Source organism: Heterodontus francisci, chromosome 13, assembly GCF_036365525.1.
Source record: "Heterodontus francisci isolate sHetFra1 chromosome 13, sHetFra1.hap1, whole genome shotgun sequence".
Classification (NCBI taxonomy): Eukaryota; Metazoa; Chordata; class Chondrichthyes; order Heterodontiformes; family Heterodontidae; genus Heterodontus; species Heterodontus francisci.
The window spans coordinates 34476802-34501781 of record NC_090383.1 but is presented as its reverse complement, the minus strand read 5'-3'; the positions used below and the strand labels follow the sequence as shown (position 1 = coordinate 34501781).

The window sequence follows — 24980 nt, the reverse complement described above, 5'->3', positions numbered from 1 at the left end:
AGAAATAGACTTGCAGGACTATGGTGATTGAGCCGGGGAGTAGGACTGACTGCATCGCTCTGCGGAAAGCCTGCATAGACGTGATGGGCCAAATGGCTTCCTTCTGTGCCTTAAATGACTATGATTCTACACTCACTTCTTCTTCGGCAAGGAGTGATGTGCGGTTGGAGTGCTGGTGTTTCCAAGGGGGGAGGGGAGGGGAGACAGCAGCAGGGTGATAAGAGATGGGCTGGTGTCCTCTTGCCATTAGAAGCTTGTGAATTTAAGTCCCACTCCAGAGACTGGAGCACACAATCTAGGCTGCACTCCAATGCACTACCGAGGGAGTGCTACAGTGTCAGAGGTGCTGTCTTTCGCATGAGGCATTAAACTGAGGCCCCATCTGCCCTCTCAGGTGAATGTAAAAGATCCTATTCAAAAAGAACAGGGGAGTTCTCCTGGTGACTTGGTCAAGATCATTTAAAACACACAGTAGTGAAATAAATAACCAGGTAATATTTGTGAGACCTTGCTATTGTGTTTCCTACATTACAACGGTGCCCACAGTTTGAAAGTGCTTCATAGTTGTGTAGCACTTTGGGTGTCCTGAAGTTGTTTCTTTCCTGTTTTTCACATTACAGGTTTCCACTCTACATATTTCTACTCTAACTTTGTGTTTTCCCCGTCTCTCGTTCTCTTCGTTTTTAAATGTTGTTCACCTGTCATACTTTTCAGTTCCAAGGATCCGCACATGAAACGTCCCCTTTAGGTCTGGGTGTAGGTTTCATCACATGACCTCTTCCCAACCGCCCACCAGCCTTTGTCTCCAATGTCTAATATCTTTAACAATAAATAAACATCGTTTTAAGATAGGAAACACAACGTATGCCAGCCAAGAGCGACGTCTCAATTCATTCCATCTTCGCTGCCTTCGGAGAATACTTGGCATCAGGTGGCAGGACTATATCTCCAACACAGAAGTCCTTGAAGCGGCCAACACCCCCAGCTTATACACACTACTGAGTCAGCGGCGCTTGAGATGGCTTGGCCATGTGAGCCGCATGGAAGATGGCAGGATCCCCAAAGACACATTGTACAGCGAGCTCGCCACTGGTATCAGACCCACCGGCCGTCCATGTCTCCGTTATAAAGACGTCTGCAAACGTGACATGAAATCGTGTGACATTGATCACAAGTCGTGGGAGTCAGTTGCCAGCATTCGCCAGAGCTGGCGGGCAGCCATAAAGACAGGGCTAAATTGTGGCGAGTCGAAGAGACTTAGTAGTTGGCAGGAAAAAAGACAGAGGCGCAAGGGGAGAGCCAACTGTGCCCCAACAAACAAATTTCTCTGCAGCACCTGTGGAAGAGCCTGTCACTCCAGAATTGGCCTTTATAGCCACTCCAGGCGCTGCTTCACAAACCACTGACCACCTCCAGGCGCGTATCCATTGTCTCTCGAGATAAGGAGGCCCAAAAGAAAAGAAGGTAGGAAACAAAACGCACATTTTAATACCCCGGGGATTTCCGCGTCCCCAACCACCTGCGGCAGTGTCCGAGATTAATCTTTAATTCCCGGAGACTTCAAGGCAATCCTGGAGAGCTGACCACTGTAAAACCACTTTCCTGTTCTCCCCATGGATGCTGACTGACCTGCTGCTTTGTATCTAACACGTGATGTGGGTAACCACATATATTACTGAAACTCTGATCTGTAATATTTCCTGTTGCTGTTCGTGGGGTTTCGACCTTAGTAGATCCTGCCCGGCAAATGTAGCTTGCAAACGTCGATATCGAAGATCATCGAGTGGAAAAGTTCCTTCGGATGCGAGGTAACTCTGGTCTCACTCCACATATTCCAATGGAGATCGCTTTGCATTAGATTAAAAGTGAAATAACGAAATTGGGGGCGGGGACGCTGCTGGTGAATGAAACACGTAAGTGGCATGTTTATTAGGATACTGGCAATTGGATATGGTAACATTGCTGAGAGGACGGCTCCGAATTTTTGTAAAAGGCACTATTAAGATTTAATGTCCCATCGACTTAGTTAAACATGATAAAACAAAGGCATAACTATTTTAATAAATCAAGGTGTAGTTTTGTAAATTAATCTAAATCTTAACCAATTTTTGTTGTGTAACTGAATCTTGGAACGCACTTAATCCATTGATACGTTATGGTATATCTGAACTATCGGACAGAGAGCTTGTATCGATCCGAAATTTGTAACTTTTCTCTGAAGTTTCTTTAAGAATGACTTGCTGAGAGTTTCCAGCATTCTCTTTATGTGTGGGTTTTAATAATAACGAGCAATTTAATAAAAAAAAAATGTTAAAGTTTGAGGAGGGAAAGAATTAGTTGAAATTTCCGCCCCAATTGTACACTTGTTTTTGGAAACCATCCGCGAGAGATGCCTGTTATTGGAGGTCCCGAAAGTCGATGAAAGCTGCTTTGTGGCCGCTGCAAAGCGCGAGCAACCAAACCGAGGTGTTAAATTCATGGTTGGAGTGAGGTTGGGGGCGTTTATCAGCCTGTTTACACCCAGACCAGGTAATAGACTGTGACTTAAATTTAAACTGGTTCTATGTACAGGTGTAATGTGACACTTGCACTTATTTTAAACCGTGTTTCTGCTCATCATTTGCATTTTCTAACTTCAATGAAACGATTATTGGAGGAAGATCTTAATATTTGAGGTGATTTGGTTGTACAATTTTCTCTCTAACGCTTTTGAAACCGTTAACTGCGGGTCCACACCGTCGTGTTGTATTTGCCCGTTGCCTGGTCCCACTTTATTTACAGAGATCGTCACAGGCATCAAATCATTTTAATCTTATTTTCTATATTCCATCCACGTTTAGTGTCTTTGGATCCCTAATTCTGTTTTAGACCATGATGTTCCGCTTTACTTTTTGCCTAACTCGTCAGTAACAGTATTCGTTATTAACTGACACATGCTGTTTAGTTGTGACCTTAAATCCTATGTGTGGTGTACCTTAACCTTTATAATGTTTCACGTGCAAACTAAGATTGGCTATATTTGTACAAAGAGTCTCATTGTCTGATAATTTGCTGTTTCTGTTTGAAATAAATCTAATTTAAAGGCATGTGACCTTTGAGATCGATCAATAACTTCCATTTATACAGCGCCCTTAAAATAGTAAAACGTGCCAAGGTACTCCACATGGCCCCAAATCACAAAAGGAAATACTAGGACAGGTTACCAAAAACATGATCAAGGAAATAAGTTTTATGGAGCATGCTAAAGGAGGAGACTGAGTTAGAGAGGCGGAGAGGTTTAGGGAGAGAACTCCAGAGCTTAGAGCCTTGGAAACTGAAGGCACAGCTGGCAATTGTGGAGGAAGAACGTTGGAGTTGTGCAAGAGGCAGAATTGGAGGAGCGCAGAGATTTTGGAGGTTTGGAGGAGGTTACAGAGATAGTGAGCGGCAAGATCATGGGAATTGTTATGACAAGGATGAGAATTTTTAAGTCGAGGTATTGCTGACCGGGAGCCACTGTTGGTCAGCAAGCACAGGGGTGATGAGTGAGCAGAACTTTGTGTGTCTTAGGAAACAGGCAGCAGACATTTGGATGAGCTCAAGTTTACAGAGATTATAAAGTGGGAGGCTGGCAAGGAAAACATTGGAATCAATGAGTCTCGAGGTAACATAGGATGAGGGTTTCAGCAGCAGATGAGCCAAGGCAGGGGAGGGTATGGGTGATATTACAGAGGTGGAAGTAGGCAGTCTTGGTGATGGAGAGATATGAAGTTGGAATCTCAACTCCGAGTCAAATAGGACACCAAGGTTGCATACAGTCTAGGTCATTTGGAATCCTGCGGTCAACGCAATATCGAGAAAGATAACTTTATTAGAAATGTACAGAAAGAGCAACTGGTCTGATTCAAAATGATAAGGGATGAGTTATGAGGACATAAAGAAACATAAAGCTTTATAGTCAAGGAAGAAGGTGCATTTCTTAAAGTAGAGGGATATGAAATATTAAATGGTATAAAACAGGGCAACCTAGATTCCTACTTCAAAGTAAGGTAAGAAAATAAGATGAGGGGAGACAACAGAAATTGGTGAAAAATATATTTAGAATGGCATCTACCAAGCAAGGTGATGCGATAGAGGCACAAATTGTGGGGTTATTCAAAATGCAGTTAGAGGCCAATACATCCATTTTGCACCTAGCTCAGGATTTTTTTAGTAACCAATAACAGTCAAAATGCAAGGTTGTGGGAGGGGGATGGTGTGGGGGATGAGGAGGGAGGAAGCGGAGGGGGGTGGTGGTGCAGGTGAATGAGGAGGGAGGAAGTGGAGGGGGGTGGTGGTGCAGGTGAATGAGGAGGGAGGAAGTGGAGGGGGATGATGGTGTGGGGGTATGAGGAGGGAGGAAGCAGGGAGTGGTGCGGGGGTATGAGGAGGGAGGGTGCGGGGGTATGAGGAGGGAGGGTGCGGAGGTATGAGGAGGGAGGAAGCGGGGGGTGGTGCGGGGGTATGAGGAGGGAGGGTGCGGAGGTATGAGGAGGGAGGAAGCGGGGGGTGGTGCGGGGGTATGAGGAGGGAGGAAGCAGAGGGGGTGGTGGTGCGGGGGTATGAGGAGGGAGGTAGCGGGGGGTGATGGTGGTGCGGGGGTATGAGGAGGGAGGAAATGGGGGGTGGTGCGGGGGTATGAGGTGGGAGGAAGCGGAGGCGGGGTTGGTGCGGGGGTATGAGGAGGGAGGAAGCGGGGGGTGATGGTGGTGCGGGGGTATGAGGAGGGAGGAAACGGGGGGTGGTGCGGGGGTATGGGGAGGCAGGAAGCGGAGGCGGGGGTGGTGCAGGGGTATGAGGAGGGAAGAAGCGGAGGCGGGTGGTGGTGCAGGGGTATGAGGAGGGAGGAAGCGGGTGGTGGTGTGGGGGTATGAGGAGGGAGGAAGCGGGGTGGTGTGGGAGTATGAGGAGGAAGGAAGCGGGGGTATGGGGAGGGAGGAAGCAGAGGCGGGTGGTGGTGCAGGGAGGGGTATGAGGAGGGTGGAAGCAGGTGGTGGTGCAGGGGTATGAGGAGGGTGGAAGCGGGTGGTGGTGCAGGGGTATGAGGAGGGAGGTAGCGGGGGGTGGTGCAGGAGTATGGGGAGGGAGGAAGCGGAGGCGGGTGGTGGTGCGGGGGTATGAGGAGGGAGGAAGCAGGGGGTTGTACGGGGGTATGAGGAGGGAGGAAGCAGGGGGTGGTGCGGGGGTATGAGGAGGGAGGAAGCAGGGGGTGGTGCGGGGGTATGAGGAGGGAGGAAGCGGAGGCGGATGGTGGTGCAGGGGTGTGAGGAGGGAGGAAGCGGGTGGTGGTGCGGGGGTATGAGGAGGGAGGAAGCAAGGGGGTGGTGCGGGGGTATGAGGAGGGAGGAAGCGGAGGCGGGTGGTGGTGCAGGGGTATGAGGAGGGAGGAAGCGGGTGGTGGTGCGGGGGTATGAGGAGGGAGGAAGCCAGTGGTGGTGCGGGGGTATGAGGAGGGAGGAAGCGGGTGCTGGTGCGGGAGTATGAGGAGGGAGGAAGTGGGGGGTGGTGCGGGGGTATGAGGAGGGGCAGCTCATGATCTCTCTCATCTGAACCCAGAGGTGTAGCCCTCGCAGGGTTCCCTTTTAAAAGAAGCAAGCTGGTGGACTCTACCCCATAACCAGTAGCAGCTGAGGCTACAGAGGAGTGCACAAGCCTTATGTATGTACAGGGTTGATGAAAACATTTCAGGCACTGCAATTCACTGTGTAACATGTGGCAAATCCAGGGCACCTGCAGTGGAAGTTCCCCACAGGCCTTGACACCATTAGAGAATTTGCAGTTCTCTGGTTTCCAGATGCTAGCAAATCACTTCATATTGCATTGCCAGGGGCTTAAAAAATCATTTAGTCCCATTTCTGCAGGCGGTGTTTTACAACCTGCCCCTGTGCCTGTTCTGACCTAAGCAGGCAGCACACAAACTTGGTGCTGCTTTCTCATTTACCTGATTGTTGGTCCAAGAAGGGGCCCATGCTGCTGGCTCACTGAGCACTCAGCAGCGGGCCAAGCAGTGTGCATTGATAGCATGTGGTGCAGTCAGCCTGCTCCTCTTAAAGGGCAGTCTGCTCTTCTTAAAGGGGGAGCTGCACTCAGTGGAAAGGCATTGCTGCTGGCTGCCTCTACTGACACTGGAAGCAAGTAGGAACTGCACAAATGGAACACCAGGGAAAAGGTAGCTCCTCGGTTCATGGCTGCAGTGGTGCAGGTTGGTAGGGGGACAGAGATCATGTTTGCATGGGGGTTGGAAGGGAGTCTGGTCCAGAGGTTCTGGCAGCATTGTCGCAAGATGTTCAGTAAGCTCACGGGGATGGTCAAGGTCAATGAATGCATCTTGAAAGGACATCTATCTTCACACCACCAACTTCGCACAGCGTACAATGCACAATACCACCCCCCGCCCCCCCCCTTAGCAGTACTTAGCACTCAGGACTCCGGCCTAACGTCCAGATATTCCACCACACCCTCTTACACATTTCAATGACGCCAAACTCGCACCCAGCTCCTGCTGCTTCCACATACCTTCAGTTACTCAGCTGTGACAGGAACATCTCCCAATCACTTCATCACTGACTTTCTTCCTTCCTTCTTGCAGGACAAGGTGGCCCATGACATGAAGGAGCAGAGGGACAAGGAAGCCTGTATCTTCTGACCCATATTGAGGAGATGGTTATCCGCATCATGGGGCCAGTTGCGACAGAGCCGGTGGTATCTGGCAATACTGAGAACATTCCGGGTGATGGAATGTTCCTGCCTTAGGTCCCTTCTGAACTCTGACCTCACCCTCATCCTATATGGCATGATAGTGTGACTATGGACCTCTTGCTTTTCAATTCGCCTCCCTTCCCTCACCTCAACCCTCATCTCAACCTTCCCCTTTCTGAATTCCTGTTTTCAAACACCCAAGAACTTCTGCCTGCCCAACCACAGCAGCCCCAGGAGGAGAGAGAGCAAAACACAGCACTAATGAAGAGGTCCCATCACTTGATCTGACACACAGCCACCAGCTTAAATACTGGCACTGCACATACCTTAGTGGCTAGTATAGATTTGGAATCAGCACGTGCTGAGTTAATGAACATGTGGCCTGCAGCTAGGCTGGGGGGAAAGAATAGTTCAGATTTAGAATTTAGATTTAGAGATACAGCACTGAAACAGGCCCTTCGGCCCACCGAGTCTGTGCCGACCATTAACCACCCATTTATACTAATCCTACACTAATCCCATATTCCTACCACATCCTCACCTGTCCCTATATTCCCCTATCACCTACCTATACTAGGGGCAATTTATAATGGCCAATTTACCTATCAACCTGCAAGTCTTTTGGCTGTGGGAGGAAACCGGAGCACCCAGAGGAAACCCACGCAGACACAGGGAAAACTTGCAAACTCCACACAGGCAGTACCCAGAATTGAACCAGGGTCACTGGAGCTGTGAGGCTGTGGTGCTAACCACTGCGCCGCCCAACTTGTCAGTTGCTGGAGGATGAGGTCGCAGATGAGTTCTGCTAAAGGAAACTCCTATGAGAACTTCACTGGGGTGGCATACTGGAGAACGCTAATGAGGATGCACACTGAGATGTTGGGTGCATTGGCTCGCCGGCCAGACAGCCTCTTAGCATTATCAAGGAACATGGAGAAGCCTGGCTTCAACTTGACAGAGGGCATTGCGCAGAGCTTGACCTCTCTGCAGCCTTGCTCTATCTCTGTCATGTTGCAGACCCAGAGCCACTACAACTGCAGCCCTGTTGAAGCCTTTATGCGGACAGGTCACTAAATCCTGTGCCTCCCTATGAGGATGCAGCAACATTCCCTGCCAAATCCAGCAACTCACCACAAAACTACAACAACATTCCACAGTACTTCCACAAATCTTGCAGTAGCAGAAGTTAGTCTAAATCACCTTATGTGCAAATTTGGTGTCTGGCCCTTTATATAATTCTAGTGGTGAGTCCCTCTTACAGCTGTCTGAATGTTCTTTGGTGAGTGACAAGCAAATGCATGAAGTGGACTTGCACGGTCCAAGTTTATAATACGTGCGTCAATTCACTTGGGATGGTTGTTTGACATCTCAATCTGACCAGTTGTCAAGCTTCTGGTGCATGCACAGCATGCCTGCATAAGCACCCATTCCAGCATGGGGCACCACCCTATGCTGTGCAAGAAGTAGCTAGAAGTGCTGTGTGCCCCACTTGGACAGCGGTGATACAAAGCTAAATTTCTAGTTCCTGATGTCATGCAGAACAGTGGGAAATTCTGAATCAGAGTTACTGATTTTTTTTTGCTTAATATTTACTCTATCAAAACCTCATGATTTTGATCACCTCTATTAAACCTCTCCTTAATCTTCTCTGCTCTAAGAAGAACAATCTCAGTTTATTTAGTCTCTCCATATAACTGACGTCCGGCATCCATGATACTATTCTCATTCATAAATCTCCTCTGAACCCTCTCCTTGACATCTTTCCTTAACTGTGGTGCCAGAATTGGCCAAAATACTCCAGCTGGGGCTTAACCAGTGTTTACTAAAGGTTTATCATAACTTCTTTGCTTTTGCACACCATGTGTCTGTTTATAAAGCCAAGGATCCTGCATCCTTTTTAAGTCTTCTCAGCTTCACCTGCCGCCCTCAGAAATTTATGTACATGCACCCCAGTCTCTCTGTTCCTGCACCTCCTTTCAAATTATACCAATTAGTTATATTACCTTTCTTCATTTTTTTAGCAAAATGAATCACTTCACACTTCTGTTCATTAAATTTCATCATGTCTGCTCATCTAACCAGTCTGTCTATATCCTCCTGAAGTCTGTTACTATCCTTCTCACTGTTTACTACATTTCTGAGTTTCATATCATCTGCAAACTTTGAAGTTATACCCTGTATACTCATTCAGGTCATTAATGTACATCAAAGAGCAGTGGTCCCAACACCAATCACTGAGGTCACACTATTTGTATACTTTCCACTAGTCCAAAAACAACTGTTCACCACTACTCTGTGCTTTCTGAGCCTTAGCCAATTTTTATTCATGCTTCCACTGTCCCTTTAATCCCGGTCTTAAATTTTGATAACAAGTTTATTGTGTGGTACTTTATCAAATGTCTTTTGAAAGTCTAAATACACAACATTAACCACACTAGCATCATCAATGTTCTCTGTTACTTCATCAAAGAACTCAACCGAGTTAATCAAATATAATTTGCCTTTAACAAATCATGCTGCTTTTCATTTATTAACCCATTTTTTTCCAATGTCAGTTAATTTTGTCCCAGATTTTTATCTCTCACCACTGACATTATGTTGACTGGCTGACAGTTGCCAGGTTTGTTCGCTCCACTTTTTTGAACAGGGATGTAACAGTTGCAATCCTCCAGTCCTCTGGCACTACTCCTATATCTAAGAAGCATTGGAAGATTGTGGCTGTAGTCTCCACAATTTCCACCCTTACTTTCTACGGCAACCTAGAATACATCCCATTCAGACTTTTCTACTTTGAGCGATGTTAACCTTTTAAGTACCTCCTCTTCATCCATTTTTATCCTAGCCAATTTATCTGCTACCTCCTTTATTGTGACATTGACAGCATCCTCTTTATTGAAGACCAGTGCAAGCTACTCATTTGTACCTCAGCTGTGCCCTCTGTCTCCACAATAAGATCTCCTTTTTGATCCCTAATTGGCCCCCCACTTTGCACTTTTACTATTTCTATGTTTATAGTTTGTGTCTCCTTTTATGTTATCTTCTAATCTATTCTCAAAAACTCTCTTTGCCCCTCTTATTTCCTTTTTTCAATTTCCCTCTATACTTTCAACTTTTTGTGCTTTAAGAATATTTATCATAAGCTTCCTCCTACTGTTTAATCCTAATCTCCATGGGGTAGAGTTTCCGCTTTGGGTGCAATCGGCATTCTGGTGCAAATTATGCTTGAAATTGCACTGGTTTTTCAAAGTGAAATTATGGTTAAAATTTCTGCTTAAACTCATCAGCATAATTACAAATATAATATCTTCTGTGAACTAGCGCAACTGGGCAGCAAAATAGAACATAATTGTTTTTTTTCCTTGCATTAAAATGAATTTCTTAGTATATTTGAGTGGTAACCTGGTGCAGTTTTATAAATATAGCTGAAAATGGGTTCATTACACAAAAATAACCATTTTTGATAATCCATCACCTGTGAGTAACCTTGAGTCATAGTCATGGAGTTATACAGCACAGAAACAGGCCCTTCAGCCCATCGTGTCCATGCCAGCCATCTATTATCTATTCTATTCCCATTTTACAGCACTTGGCCCATAGCCTTGTATGCTATGGCGTTTCAAGTGCCGATCTAAATACTTCTTAAATGTCGTGAGGGTTCCTGCCTCTACCACCCCTTCAGGCAGTGTGTTCCAGATTCCAACCACCCTCTGAGTGAAAAAAGTTTTCCTCAAAATCTCCTGCCCCTTACCTTAAATCTACGTCAATAAAAGCAAAATACTGCGGATGCTGGAAATCTGAAATAAAAACAAGAAATGCTGGAATCACTCAGCAGGTCTGGCAGCATCTGTGGAAAGAGAAGCAGAGTTAACGTTTCGGGTCAGTGACCCTTCATCGGAACTGACAAATATTTGAGAGGATGACAATGTTTTGTGCTATCATCATGGCTTCAATCATCCAAATTATTAAAATTTTCTACCTTAAATACTGTAAACAAAATACTTCACCCAAGAGGAGTTGAGAATTTTTTATTTCAGATTTCAAGCATCTGCAGTATTTTCCTTTTGAATTAGGAATCATTCTCCCCCTCCTCCGCAAACCTGCTGCCTGGCGGTGGGCCCTTCATCTTAATATTCAAATTGACAAAGATATGTAAATGAACATACCTGCTGCACGGAGTTCAGAGGCGAGAACCTGGTAGGGAGGGGGCAAGGAATAACATTTTCAGGGTGGGAAGGGTGGGGGAAGTGAGGAAAACACTTTATTGGCTGTGGGGATGGTGGGAAGGGGTTGAAGGGCAAAAGTTAGAAGGTTGGGTGGAAAATTCAGGTGTGAAAAAAGGGAAGTGTTGGTAATATCGGGCAATGAAATGATCCTGGGTGGGGGGGCATTGGGGAAAGGCAGCCATATCTTTATTATTAATAAAAAAAAAACTAATACTGTACCTTTTAAAAATTAAAATTACTTCTAAGGGCTTAAACCCCTTTAAAAATTGCGCCTGCGCGGTGGCGCCAGACGCTGTTGCGGGGGGCGTGGCGGCTGCCCGCTCTATGTTATCAGGGGTACCCACTCTGTCCCCTCTATTTAAATTAGCCCTCGTGGGTAATATCATGTAGGCTGTGCAGCGGCCCTTCCATGTCGGAAGGCTGCCAAGTTCACAGGGGAGCTGAGGAGAATATTTTTATACAGAGTGTTGTTATGATCTGGAAAACACTTCCTGAAAGGGTGGTGGAAGCAGAATCAATAATTTCGAAAGGGAATTGGATAAATACTTGAAGGGGAAAATGCAGGGATATGGGGAAGGAGAAGGGGAGTAGGACTAATTGTATAGCTCTTCAAAGACGATAGGCTGAATAGCCTCCTGTGTTAAACAGATTTATGATTCAATGATGCGATTCACCTGAGTAAATTATTCTTTTACTTTATATTGACAGTAAAAATAGGGAATAAATGGAAAGTTGTAGCTAAGGTGCCAACAATGCACAAACTCCAGCTCCTAAAGATAACTCTAACATTTTAATAACATATTATTAAAGAGTAAGTAAAAACAAGAAAAGTTAACTGCTTCTCTTTCCACAGATGCTGCCAGACCTGCTGAGTGATTCCAGCATTTCTTGTTTTTATTTCAGATTTCCAGCATCCGCAGTATTTTGCTTTTATTAAAGAGTAAGTGTTTTCTAGACAAGGGGAAAGTTTAAACTAGCAGAACTATTGTGAAAACTTAACTGGACCAGCCATATAAATACTGTAGCTACAAGAGCAAGTCAGAGGCTGCGAATTCTGCGGCTAGTAACTCACCTTCTGACTCACCAAAGCCTGTCCACCATCTACGAGGCACAAGTGAAGAGTGTGATGGAATACTCTCCACTTGCCTGAATGAGTGCAGATCCTCAACACCATCCAAGACAAAGCAGCCCATTGATTGGCACCTATCCATCTCCTTCAACATTCCCTTGCTCCATTACTGGCACACTGTGGTTGCAGTGTGTACCACCTACAAGATGCACTGCAGCAACAGATCAAAGCTCTTTCGACAGCATCTTCCAAACCCATGACCTCTACCACCTAGAAGGACGAGGGCAGCAATTGCATGGGAAAACCACCACCTGCAAGTTCCCCTCCAAGCCATACACCATTGTGACTTGGAACTGTCACTGTTCCTTCACTGTCACTGGGTCAAAAACCTGGAACTTCCTTCCTAATTGTACTGTTGGTATACCTACACTAGATGGCCTGTAGCAGTTCAAGAAGGCTGCTCAGCACCACCTCTCAAGGTCAATTAGGGATGGGTAACAAATGCTGGCCTTGCCAGTGACGCTCGCATCCCATGAAAGATTTAAAAAAAAAATCATATGTGCAGGCAAAAGGAACTCTAGGTCAAGCAAAAATGTCTTCCAAATGAAAAAGGAAAGTAACAACATTTATATTTTAAATTTTGTGCTGATCAAGGTAAAGGGTGCAATTTCTGGGAAATTACCACCCTTCAAATTTTGTCACTGCTATCTGCATCTCAGCAACACCTCAAATTAAAAATTTTCGTCTTTGCATTCAAATCGCTCCATGGTCTCGCTCTCCCTATCACTTTAATGAGCACTATCCCTACAACCCACTGAGAACCCTGCAATTGTCCAAATTGGCCTCTTATCTATCTCCAATTTTCTTTCTTCCTCTCCAGCCTCTGCCAATGTCAGCATGCCTTCAGTTATCTAGGCCCTAAACTCAGGAATTCCCTTGCTAAGTCTCCGCCTCCCTCTCCTCCTTTAAGACAGTCCTCAAAACTTCCATCCACCTGCCCTAATATCTCCTTATGTGGCTTAGTGCCTTGGGATGTTTTACTATGTTAAAAATGCTATATAAATGCAGGTAGTTGTTGTTCTAGATTGTGGATCTGAATTCCTATGAACTGGGTTGAGGGTGCCTAGCCTCATCCCATTTACAACTAGAGTGGAGAAGTGACTTTCATCCTAGCAACCTAATTGAAAAGTTTTTTTTGATGAATTACTTTATAATTTTCAATATTGTCTCCATTTGATTTGTTGGTTCATACATGCTTTATGGCTGCATTTAGTAGAAAAAGGTTAGGAACATGATCTTAAATATTTCATAATATAAATATTGTATATTTATTCATATGACATACCTTCTATACTGTAAACCGCCTTCACGTGAATGCTAAGAGAAATATCTGGATCAGTAGAAGCTGATAATTTGCCACTTGTTACATTCTGGACAGATCTTGTCTTTCTGTGGCTATTTTGAAGCTTATCTTCTCAAGTCAGAAATATTAAAAAAAAAGTTTTTAAGATGGTAAATGTTTTACAAATGCTGTAACTTGCACATTTTTTTCTAAAATTCTGTGTTACACTGTGCCTCCAACTGCATTAATTATTTTAATAAATATTTAACAGCACATTTCATCTTCAAATATTAGGATGCTCTCATTTTGTAAATGAGATCACTGATAAATGGGTTACTGCTCAGCATGAGAGCTCTTTGCAAATAGATGATCAGATCCCTTTTCTTACTATGTTCAATAGAAATCTCGTTAGTGGTTAGCCTACGGCTGGAAATAATGTTTTTTTTAAATTCAACTTAGTACATATAGATTTTATGCGCATTATGTTTTATTTTGCTGAATAAGTTTTTTAATACCAAATTTAATCTTGTTAATACAGTAATTGGTACTTTGAGTGCCATTTAATTATGCGAGTAACCACTATCCTCAAATGTGTAACAAAAACAAGAAATGCTGGAATCGCTCAGCAGGTCTGGCAGCATCTGTGGAAAGAGAAGCAGAGTTAACGTTTCGGGTCAGTGACCCTTCTTCGGAACCAGACTTGCTGAGCGATTCCAGCATTTCTTGTTTTTGTTTCAGATTTCCAGCATCCGCAGTATTTTGCTTTTATCCTCAAATGTGTACTGTCCTGTGCATGTAGATTCTGCAGAAGATTTGATGGATGTGGTACAGCCTGTCTGTTGTACATTGCCTCTGAGCCAATGGGGTGCATCTCATTGCATGCTTTCTCATTTCAAAAAGGTAAAAAAACAAGGTCACCCAGCCCTCTGCGGGCCTCATTTACACTGCACCATGTTACACCAGAGTGAATTCAAATCAAGTCAAAACAGAAGTTTGCCAACTCTGTATTCAATCCAGAAAAAAAGAAAGAATTGCTTTTAGAAAGCATCTTTTATGAGCTCTGGCTGTAAAACACTTTAGGACATCCAAAGCGGTATTTTTGAAGTGTGGTCACTGTTGTAATGTAAGAAGTGCAGCAGCCAATTTACTCTCAACAAGGTCTCACAATATGCCAATTATCAGATATTCTGTTGAAGTGCTTTTGGTTCAGGGATAAATATTGGCCAGGACATAGGGGAGGACATCAGGCTCTTCTTCAAAATAGTGCCATGGGATCTTTTACACCTGCCTTTTAAAGTGTTGCATCCACCTTTTAAAGTCTCATCCAAAAGACCCATTCCCTCAATACTTCTGAATTAGAGGCGAGAGTGCTACGACTAAGTCACTGCTAACACAGACCAATACTTATTTGGATTCTTATTGTAGCATGAGTGACAGTAACAGGTCTGGAACTGTTAGTCATGCAGAGCATTCCAGATGAGTTTAGACCAGCAGAATTGGTTCTAAACCAGCCAATGTAAAAGTCAAAGATTTGGAAATTAAAATGCCACTTTTAACTCAGAGTACAATATGAATTTAATACATTAAAGGTGAGAAGTGGGCTTTCTCACACCATCAATTCTAAAGTAGGTTAGCAGAATTAGGACAATCAGCAAAAGTGGAGTTGAAGAATTTGAGTTTTGCACCAAATGTTTAAGTCTGAAGTCTTCTGACCTTTTGATAAGTGACGTGCATTGGTTTCACATTTAAATTGTACAGCATAATTTGTAACTGAGACTCCAGTGATTAGTCACCACAGGGGAAGTGTTGACACATATGCACAGGTGCAGTACACAGTTCAAGAGGTATTTATTTATTTGCTTACCGAGTGTGGACAGCAGTTTTTTTGATTCTGCAATTGATTGGCAGTGCATCAAAAGATTTTAAAACAAAACCTGCCATTTCCTGAGATTACCTGATGTTCCAGGTAACCTTTGCATTCACTGCACATTCAGTAGTTGAGAGCATCCCTCTTATTCTGGAAAGGCCTGGGTCTCTGAATTCACAATGAGGCCAACTGCCGAATAGTGAAAATCTTAATTCAAGTCTGAATCTATTCCACTGAATCAGTATTTGATACAGAAGTTGTTTGTCAACTGCAATTCATTTGGAGGCATTTTAATAAAGAATTGGGAAACCTGGGATTGATTATAAGCCTGCATTATAACCTAATTGAGAGGTTCAAGTGACCTAATAAATATTGAGGCTGATAGCTGAGTAATCCTAGTATTAGCATTGCGTTCATTCCCCAGTAACTGATCATTGATACCTTTGTGATATACTAAGCAAGGAATTTAATCTATTTTCTGATTATTTTCTATGCTTTGTGGTCTGTTTCCATTTCTCGTCACATCTCAGACAGTGACCTTGGCAATATGCAGCGAGGGAACCTTTCCACTCAATGAAAGCTGTCCACCTATACCTCCTTTCCATAGTGTTGCCAATTTTAAAAATAGCATTTGCTACAAGTATGCTCCGCAGGCTGCTTAGTGTGGCAGATGTCTTTGGAGGTAGTGGTAACCTTCACCTGTACAGGAAGAATTGTCCCTGATCCAGATGTGGTCTGCAGTAGATGGCACAACTCTATGGCTGCATATTTTGGGAAGCAAAGATGAAGAAGACAGATCTACCCTGCCATTTTCCTCTTTGATATGACAAGATACACGCAGACAGGTCTATGACCATAGGTCTAGATTTGCCAACTCTGGACATATTCCTGGAGGTTTCATCACATAATATCCTGCCTCCAAATCCTATATTGGTCAATGACATCCTCATGGTGTACCACCTTCCTACACCAATCAGAAAATGAATAGACTCCTCATTAACCACTTGGATGATTCTTCATGGTTAGTCAACAGCTTTTTTTCCCATGTCTGATATTTTTATAACTAATAAAAGTGTTCAAAGTGGTTTTCTTTTAAAGCACTTTTTTAATATCCCTGCTATGTTTCTCCTGGATTGTTTGTAGCAGCGTTCTGGAGATCAGTCTTTAATTCCTGGAGGCTTGGCAACCCAAATAGATCCCAGGGTAGCAACAGGTGTGGCCTAAACTCCGCAAGGGTCATTGCACCTGGTTGTTGTTGCTCTTTACTCAAACTCTACTTGCTCACCTCAATTCTACACAATGTTCAGAATCATCAAAGGGATCCTCCTCTTCACCTTATTGTTTAGTCCAAATAGCAGCTAAGAGTAATGGAAATTTTAAAAAGCATAAAAATGAAAAAATGGAGACATACCCAGCGAAACCAACTAAGGCAAGGAGCAAGTAACTCACCTCCTGACTCCCCAAAGCCTGTCCACCATCTACAAGGCACAAGTCAGAAGTGTGATGGAATATTCTCCACTTGTCTGGATGGGTGCAGCTCCAACAACACTCAAGAAGCTCAACACCATCCAGGACAAAGCAGCCCGCTTGATTGGCACACCATCTACAAACATTCACTCCCTCCATCACCGACGCACAGTGGCAGCAGTGTCTACCGTCTACAAGATGCACTGCAGCAATGCACTAAGGCTCCTTAGACAGCACCTTCCAAACCCGCAACCTCTACCAACTAGAAGGACAAGGGCAGCAAATACATGGGAACACCACCACCTGCAAGTTCCCCTCCAAGTGACGCAGCATCCTGACTTGGAACTATATCGCTGTTCCTTCACTGTCGCTGGGTCAAAGTCCTGGAACTCCCTTCCTAACAGCACTGTGGGTATACCTATCCCAAATGGATTGCAGCGGTTCAAGAAGGCAGCTCACCACCACCTTCTCATGGGCAATTAGGGATGGGCAATAAATGCTGGCCTAGCCAGTGATGCCTACATCCCATGAATAAATTTTAAAAAAAAGATGCACAGGAGGGAAAGAAAAACAAAAAAAAACATATTTCAGCAGGCCAAATTCTGGGATGGGTGATTGCATATATAAATACAGATAAAGTGGATTCTTATACTCAAGAGTCAGATATTAACAGTTTCATGCAAGAACTAGCTATCTTTACAACATGCAGTCTTTTTTGAAACTTGTTTTTTACTTCATATATTTGTCTCAGTAATATAAATGGGTCAGTTACGATCACTCATGGCAGTTTAGTGCACTAACTCACTGGTGTAAAGGATGGTTCTGTGGATCGAGCCCAGCCCAGTCTAGTTAAAATTCTCCTTTGTCTCTGCCGGCTGAAATTATTTTGTGGCATTTCAGCCTAACTCTTTGTTCAAATTTAGAAAACAAAACTGCCCAAAATTCAACAGAAATTAAGAAGTGATAAGGAAGAAAACATTTTTTTTGACCTGGAGGAATCATTTGAGTTTGAGTAGAATCCTACTAAATTATCTTGAATAGGTCATGGAAGAAATATTAATTTTATAAGTTGTGTGATTGAAATGTTTTTGTTTGAATGTGAAATGTTTCCGAGCACTAAAATGTTTAGTATATACCACCATGGTACGGAATGGCATAATAATCTTAGATATAGTGTTAAAAATATGCAGTATATTTTGTCATCTTTTGATTTATGAGAGAGGGTGGGGAAAATATTCAAGAAGCCCACACACAAAAAAGAATGACTTACCCATGGTTTGCGGCCATGGTGTTTTACTGAGTACTTGCGCCAAAGCTGCGTGTTCGTGATAGATCATGAAAGCAGCTTCCTCGTGCTATTATGTTCTTATGTTCCTGTCACTATTTGTTTTCTGTAAAGAAGACAGCCTTTTTTTTAAAATAATGATTTCCATTTTGCTCTCCCTCTGTGAATGTAAACTTAGATAAACAATTGCAAAATAGTTAACTTCTTTACGCATAAAAGCCCAAATTGTTGGCCCACGCTGTGCATTTAGAATGCTTCTCAGGCTTTGCTCCTCAAATGACTCAGGCAAGTCTGTTCCTTATTAATATAGGACTTGACATTACATCAGTTCTATGATGACGAACCTGTGATTATAGAACTTCAAGTATTGGTTAACCTATGAGTAGGACCTGGAGGAAGCATTTGAGTTTGAGTAGAATCCTACCAAATTATCTTGAGTAGGTCATGGAAGAAATATTAATTTTAAAATTTTTGTGATTGAAAGCTGGACTGAATGTTTTATGTAAAACTGCACAAATATTGGACAGTGAATTGTAGGAAAATTCAATCCTTCATATATTTGTCTCAGTAATATAAATGGGTCAGTTAAGATCACTCATGGCAATTTAGTGCACTGGTTCACTGGTGTAAAGGATGGTTCTGTGGGTCGAGCCCAGCCCAGTCTAGCCCAGAGTAGTTAAAATTCTCCTTTGTCTCTGCCGGCTGAAATTATTTTGTGGCCTCTCAGCCTAGCTCCTTGTTTGTGCAAATCCAGAAAACAAAACTGCCCAAAATTCAGCAGAAATTAAGAAGTGGTAAGGAAGAAATTATTACAGAAAGTAAACCAAATGAGTTTTCATGGTCACCATCAGTGATACTAGCTTTTTAGTCCAGATTTATTTATTAACTGAATTTAAATTCCCCAGCTGCTGTGGTGGGATTTGAAGTTGTGACTTTAGGATTATTAGTCTCAGCCTGCTGGATTATTTGTCCAGTAAAATAACGACTATGCTACCATTCTCCAGAAAGTTCTATATGATCTGTTAGTGGCTATTTTACGTTTACGACCCCTTGTTCTGGACTTGCCCACAAGTGGAAATAGTTTCTCCACAAACACCCTATGTAACCCCTTCATAATTATAAGGACCTCCATTAAGTCTCCTCCTAGTCTCTTTTCCAAAGAACGGAGCCAATCCTGCTCAATCTTTCCTGACAGTTGCATTACTTTAATTATGATAACAGCCTTGTCAATCTTTTCTGCACTTTCTCCAGAGCTTTCATATCCTTTTCATCATTTTGGAGATCAGAACTGCACACAACTACAAAGGCTGGATTTTGTAGACCCGCCGCCAAGATGGCGGCGGATGCAGAACATGGCCATCTCCCACAGGACCCACGTCACTGCGCTGCCACAATTACACAGCGGGCGGCAACTTTACATATTGATGGTGGCCGTCTCCCCCAATCACGTGGCCAGGGTAGCCTCGGCGATGCCGTTCACGGCGTCACCTGTTGAAGGAGCAAATGCTGGCACCTGAAAAAGGCTGTCAGCCCCACAAGCAGCACACCATACTGCAGAGATCACTCCTTCCCCGTTCCCCCAACCATCCACCCCCCCCTCCATTCCCAATACCCAACAGAGTGCAGAGTTCACTCCTTCCGCACCTCAGTGGTGCCAGCTTTCCCTGAACAGGGAAGTGAAGGCATGAGAGTGCCACACATTGCGTTGAAGATCGGGAAATGAAGGTAAGATCACTGCAGTTTACATTTTAATTCATGAAAAGATGTAATTTAAATAGGCTAACTCGGGTCCCGTTGCAGAGCGGTGGAGGGGCCGCCACAGAGCTTCCCTGCTGCCAGGAAGATCGGGCCCGACAATCCCAGCATCGAGTTCTATGGCGGCCACTGCCGCTCCAATATTCCGCCCCCACCCCCATCACGGAATTCGAAGTCGGACAGGGAACAAAATCCAGCCCCAAGGGTGGTCTAAGCAAAGTTCTACATAAATGTAACTTTACTTCCCTGCTTTTGTACTCTGTTCTTCTAGAATTGAACCCTAGTACTTTGTTTAGCTAAAATAATTTTAGTTAAAAGATTTTTCTTAACTTTAAACAATTTTGTGTAATTTCTGCTGATATTCTTAAAGCTTGCAATTCAGACAGTAGATTGCTAAAACCATTGTGGATGAAGTGTTTAAGTTGTCAGCTGCTTGTTGTAAAATTGTAAATGTGTCATTTAAAATGTTATAAAAAGCAGAGTCTCCCAATTTTGGCATGGAAACACCACTGGCAATAACAATGCAGCATCTTGTGCAGTTGATGTGTGGTGCTGTGAAGCAACTCCAATGTAACTCCTCTGTTAGTCAACAGTATTCCCTGCTGGTAATTTTGACTTTGGGCCATAGTGTAAAACAGTCAGTAAGGGGAGACATGTATAAACAGGTGGCTGCTCCAATATTATCACTCAAATTCAAAATTCCCCCCACATTCTTTAAAACATGAAAAAAACATAAATGCAAAATATTATCAATGGTATGACCAATACTTATTGTTATAGGTGCACCATGTTAGTGCCCACAGGGCACTACAAAGACAGGGAGGGGTGAAGCCATGGAGGGATTTGAAAACAAGGATGAGAATTTTAAAATCAAGACATTGCTTGATTGGGAGCCATTGTCGGTCAGCGAGCACAGAGGCGATAGTGGAATGGGATTTGGTGCAAGTTAAGACATGGGCAAGTCCATTTAGCTTGTGGGACCTTGCTGTGTATAGGTTTACTGCTCCATTTACTTTCACAAGATGACTATACTTCAAAAATAATTAATTTTCTGTGAAGTGTTTTCGGACATCCCGAGGATGTGAAAGGAGCAGTATTAATGCAAATTCTTTCTTAATGAAAATGGCTTTTCTAATGCCTTAGGGCTACTTTTAATGGAAAATTCACTTGGGTTAAACTGCTGGTAGAAGGTTTTAGACCCAAATCATCTGTTTGGTGCTGCTAGATATCTCTAATCGTTCAAAAATGGATCAATGAAAGGTAGAGGAAAATTTTGGAAAACAAACTTTTTTTCTAGGTCCCTGAGTCTCTCAAAACAGTTGGAGCATTCACATTTCTACTGGACCGATGACCTATGTAACTGAGGCCTTCATTGTAGATGCCATCGATATGGCCACATTATCAATGGTAGACAGCAATGCAACCATTCCTCTGTAACCATGCAAATCTAGGTATTGAGCTCCTTCACACTACCCAGATTACCTTCCATTGCTATGAGGAGCAAGGCAAGTGACTCCTCAAACTGCACAAATTGGCTGCCACGTTTGCTAACTTCCAACAGCCACTACATTTAAAAGGTACTTAATTGGTCGTGAGTCCTTTGAGACTTCCTGAGGTCGTGAAAGCTGCTATATAAATGCAAGTCTTTCATCTTTCCTCAATACAGGCTCCATGTTATACCAGCCTGTGTGCGAAAGCACTGAAATTTGGATTCACAGGCAACTCATGTGCCCCTGTCCTGTACCAACTAACCCACTCATAAACCATTACAACTGCCTAACCTTTCTCAGCGGTGCTCAGAGACTCACCCTGTGCTTTTTCTTTAACGTCAACATCAAGATCTCCCTCATAATGCATATCTATACTATCGCATGCTCTGGAATTTCATGCTTCTAACTTGTGCATTCTGATAATTTTGCCCACTAATAACAAAAGAAAATTAACGGGGTAGGTTTTCAACTTGCTGGCCAGGTATAAAGTTGGTGTTGCAGATTAATCCACCAATTATAAAAATGGCCCAATTTCCATTTCTATCAATTTTAAACAGGCAGCTGATACGTAACATCAGTCTTACGCCCTTGTGGCAAGCTTAAAACCTACCCCAACATTTCCCCCATTTTACTAAAGCAGTGAAAAATGCAGTCCCTTTTCAGCTTTTTTAAATAGCACCATTTGGAACACATCTTTATGAGGAAGTTTTATTTATATCTCTATTTGATCTGAGAGTTAACACAGTTGTCTACCTTAAAAGCACTATTAACAGCACTTTTACTTCAGCTTCAAGGAGTTCTGTATATGCTTTAGCATAGAAAGGGTTACCATTGCTTTTGAAGCAGTAGCACTAACAATACTTGACCATAATAGCAGAGTTTAAAGATCTTTAAAGGTTTTGTCTTTCTTTGAAAGCAGGATGTGGTTAGAATGTTATACACCTATTTTCCAATTCTTGTAGAACATGGACTGTAAACCAAACCAAAACAGGTTGCAGTGCACTTTGCAATTTGATCAACAGATATCCAGTTTGCATAATGGTTACTGAATCAACATGATTGCAAATCAGTGATTATCAGTTGGAATTTACTTCATGAACAGCAGGTCTGTTCAGTAGCATTTAGTTGTTACCTGCACATGAAGTCTCCCTTATGCCTTATGTTTCATGAGACAAAATATAGCACAGGAAGAGAATATTATTTTTGCTGGATAAATAAGTACATGACTAAATTCAAAATAAGGAACGGCCCTTTGCTTTAACCAGCCCACTGGATCCAGAGTCCAGGCAGGATTATCTCCAAAGTGGACCTCCCTTCCTTGCCACCTGTTGTTCCCCTATTTTAGGGAACATTAGGTTCAGGGCATCTTGTGGTGTGCTCCATTAGGCTTTCCCTTGCATCCTTCAGCTCTAAATATTTTGTGCTGTTATTTGCTGGAAGTATGAGCTGATAACTGTGTGACAAGGATGAAGGATATCTGGGATCTTAGTAAATGAGATTTCAGGATTGAGAAAGAAACCGAGGAATGACGGAGAAGGAGGGAAAATTAGAGTCAAATCAGTACAGAAAAAAAAGGGAGAAAGAAAGATTAGATTGAGAGAGAAAGAATAAAAAGGAAAAGAAAGAAAAGGGGAAATAAAATATTTGACATTTTTAAAATCTAACAAGTTACTATATGCAGAAATGAGAGGGAACAGTTACATTGTTCCCTCTCTGGGTCAGAGATGTTGACTGGCATCGCATTAATAACAATCACGTTGTTTAAAAAAAAAGTACTTATGCTGCTGTTCAAGCCTTAACTTTCTGTGGCAAGTTTAATGGGCAATTAATATGCAAATCCAGAAAGTTCTTAATAATAATGGTGACATTAAGGCGAGATTCCATTTTTGTGAAGCAAACAGCAGAGCAGTTTAAATCAACCAGCAAGTTCTGGAGGTTTGCAACACATGGCATATTGCTTAATCTCCGAAATGTGCTGACCAATTTTTGCACTAATAGCAGCGTGGGTTATTAACACACCTTATTCCAGCAAGATCCAGCCTGTTGTTTCTATACATTTCGGTGAAATAATGCTGGCAGAGCAGCTCTAAAGAATTTCCCAGCATTGCCAAATGGCTGCATTTGCTGACAACGCAACCACTAGATGGCACAGTACTTACATGTGTGCAAATGCAGCCTCATGCACTGAAACATCACTGTCTGCAATGTTCTTGGCAGCTGCCAGAGTAAAGATGGCGCTACTCAATTTATCAAAAAATCAAATGAAACTCAAATCCCCAGTGGCTCCGAATACCGTCTCCATCCCACCCCCAACAGTATCTCCCTCCCGCACCCGTCTGCTCGTCACTCACTCCCCACCTCACCACCCCTCTTCCCCCCACCCCCTTGCCTACTCGCCGCTTCTTTCCCACTCACCTCGCCACTCCCCCTCGCTTCTGCTCCCCCGTTCCCTCACTCTCCCGCTTTTGCTCCCCACTTCTGCTCCCTCCTGCTCGCAGTCTCCCCCCCCCCCCCCACCGCCCTCCCGTGCCTATCCTGTCACACTCTCTCTCCCCTGTTTCCTCTGTACGGGAAAGAGAAATGGCAATCGCCGGAGGGGGCGGGGAGCAGAGGTAAAGCAGAGAGGGGAGAAGTGGCGCGGTGGGGAGCGAGTGGCCGACAGGTCGGGTGGGGGTGCGGTGGGGGGTGAAGCAGGTAGTGAGCGGCCAAGGGGGGAGAAGTGGCAAGGTGAGGATCAAGTGGTGAGCAGACGTTGAATTCGGGATGATGTTTCCGTGAGCATTAGTCCTGGCAAGCCGGATGCTGACGTAGGCTACACATGCACAGCACCATACTGACAGCAAGAGTCCGTTCTGCGCATGTGTGAAGCTGGGAGCGCTCTGATGACCTCAGTGCTGGGCTGCCTTGTCAGGAGTCACTTTGTTAAATATCCCTTAAACCCTCAATCTTGCATCTCCACGGATATTGCTTTAGTCCCTTTTTGAAGGTGCTGATTGACCCTGAATCTGGGAGTTTGTTCTACACATCCCCTATCCAGTGGGAAAATTTTAGTTTTTCCTAATCTGCAATCTTGTTCGAGGCTTGTAAATTTTGTTCTTGTGTCTGCTTGTCCCATGCTTAATTACCAAGATAAATTAGCTTGTTTACATCTAAATAGAGATGTAACTCAAGTTAATAGCATTGAATTCTCACTGTCATACTTCAGGCATCATTTTCTGAAGCTAAATTTGTTCAGTTTTAATCAGACATAAAATAGACTAACATAAAGGACTGCATGCACCCCTTTTAAATTTTAAGCTCTCTGTGACAATCAACTGGACTTGGTATAGGTGTGCATGGAGATGACAGAGTTCATGATTGATGATATAATCAGCATCCATGACTGAGTCTTCACTTATTTACTTTTTAAAAATTAAGGCTGGCAGGAGGTCATATCTATAAGAAGTCACTAACAGGTCTATATCAGATAACAATGTTTAAAACAAAATGCAATAATTGTTCCTAGTAGTGAACACACTTCAGATTGTGTGAGATAGTCACACTTCCACACACACATCATATTTCCTTTGTTCTGGTTAGTGTTTTATCTAATTATCTGGAAAATCATTTACATATTATGCGACATTGAGCTGTGCAATGATTACTGCCTGCCTGTATAGTAAGAACCAACCCAAATGATGTCTGCATCCCACTCATGAATACATTGTGCAACATCACTAATGGGAACGGAGGAGTCTGTGCATGTTTCCCTGCCTGGGAGTAGAT

The 24980-nt window shown here is 43.4% G+C and overlaps 1 protein-coding gene across 5 annotated transcripts in view; it reads left to right on the top strand.

Moving 5' to 3' along the window:
- Positions 1-1713: 1713 nt before the first annotated feature.
- Positions 1714-24980, top strand: part of ccr6a (chemokine (C-C motif) receptor 6a) — a 66740-nt gene continuing 43473 nt past the window's right edge. For 2 of the 5 annotated variants that reach the window (XM_068044645.1, XM_068044641.1), the window contains exon 1: positions 1714-1808. The gene's annotated coding sequence lies outside the window, so the exon portion shown is untranslated. The other 3 variants (XM_068044646.1, XM_068044642.1, XM_068044647.1) reach the window with 2 other exon arrangements.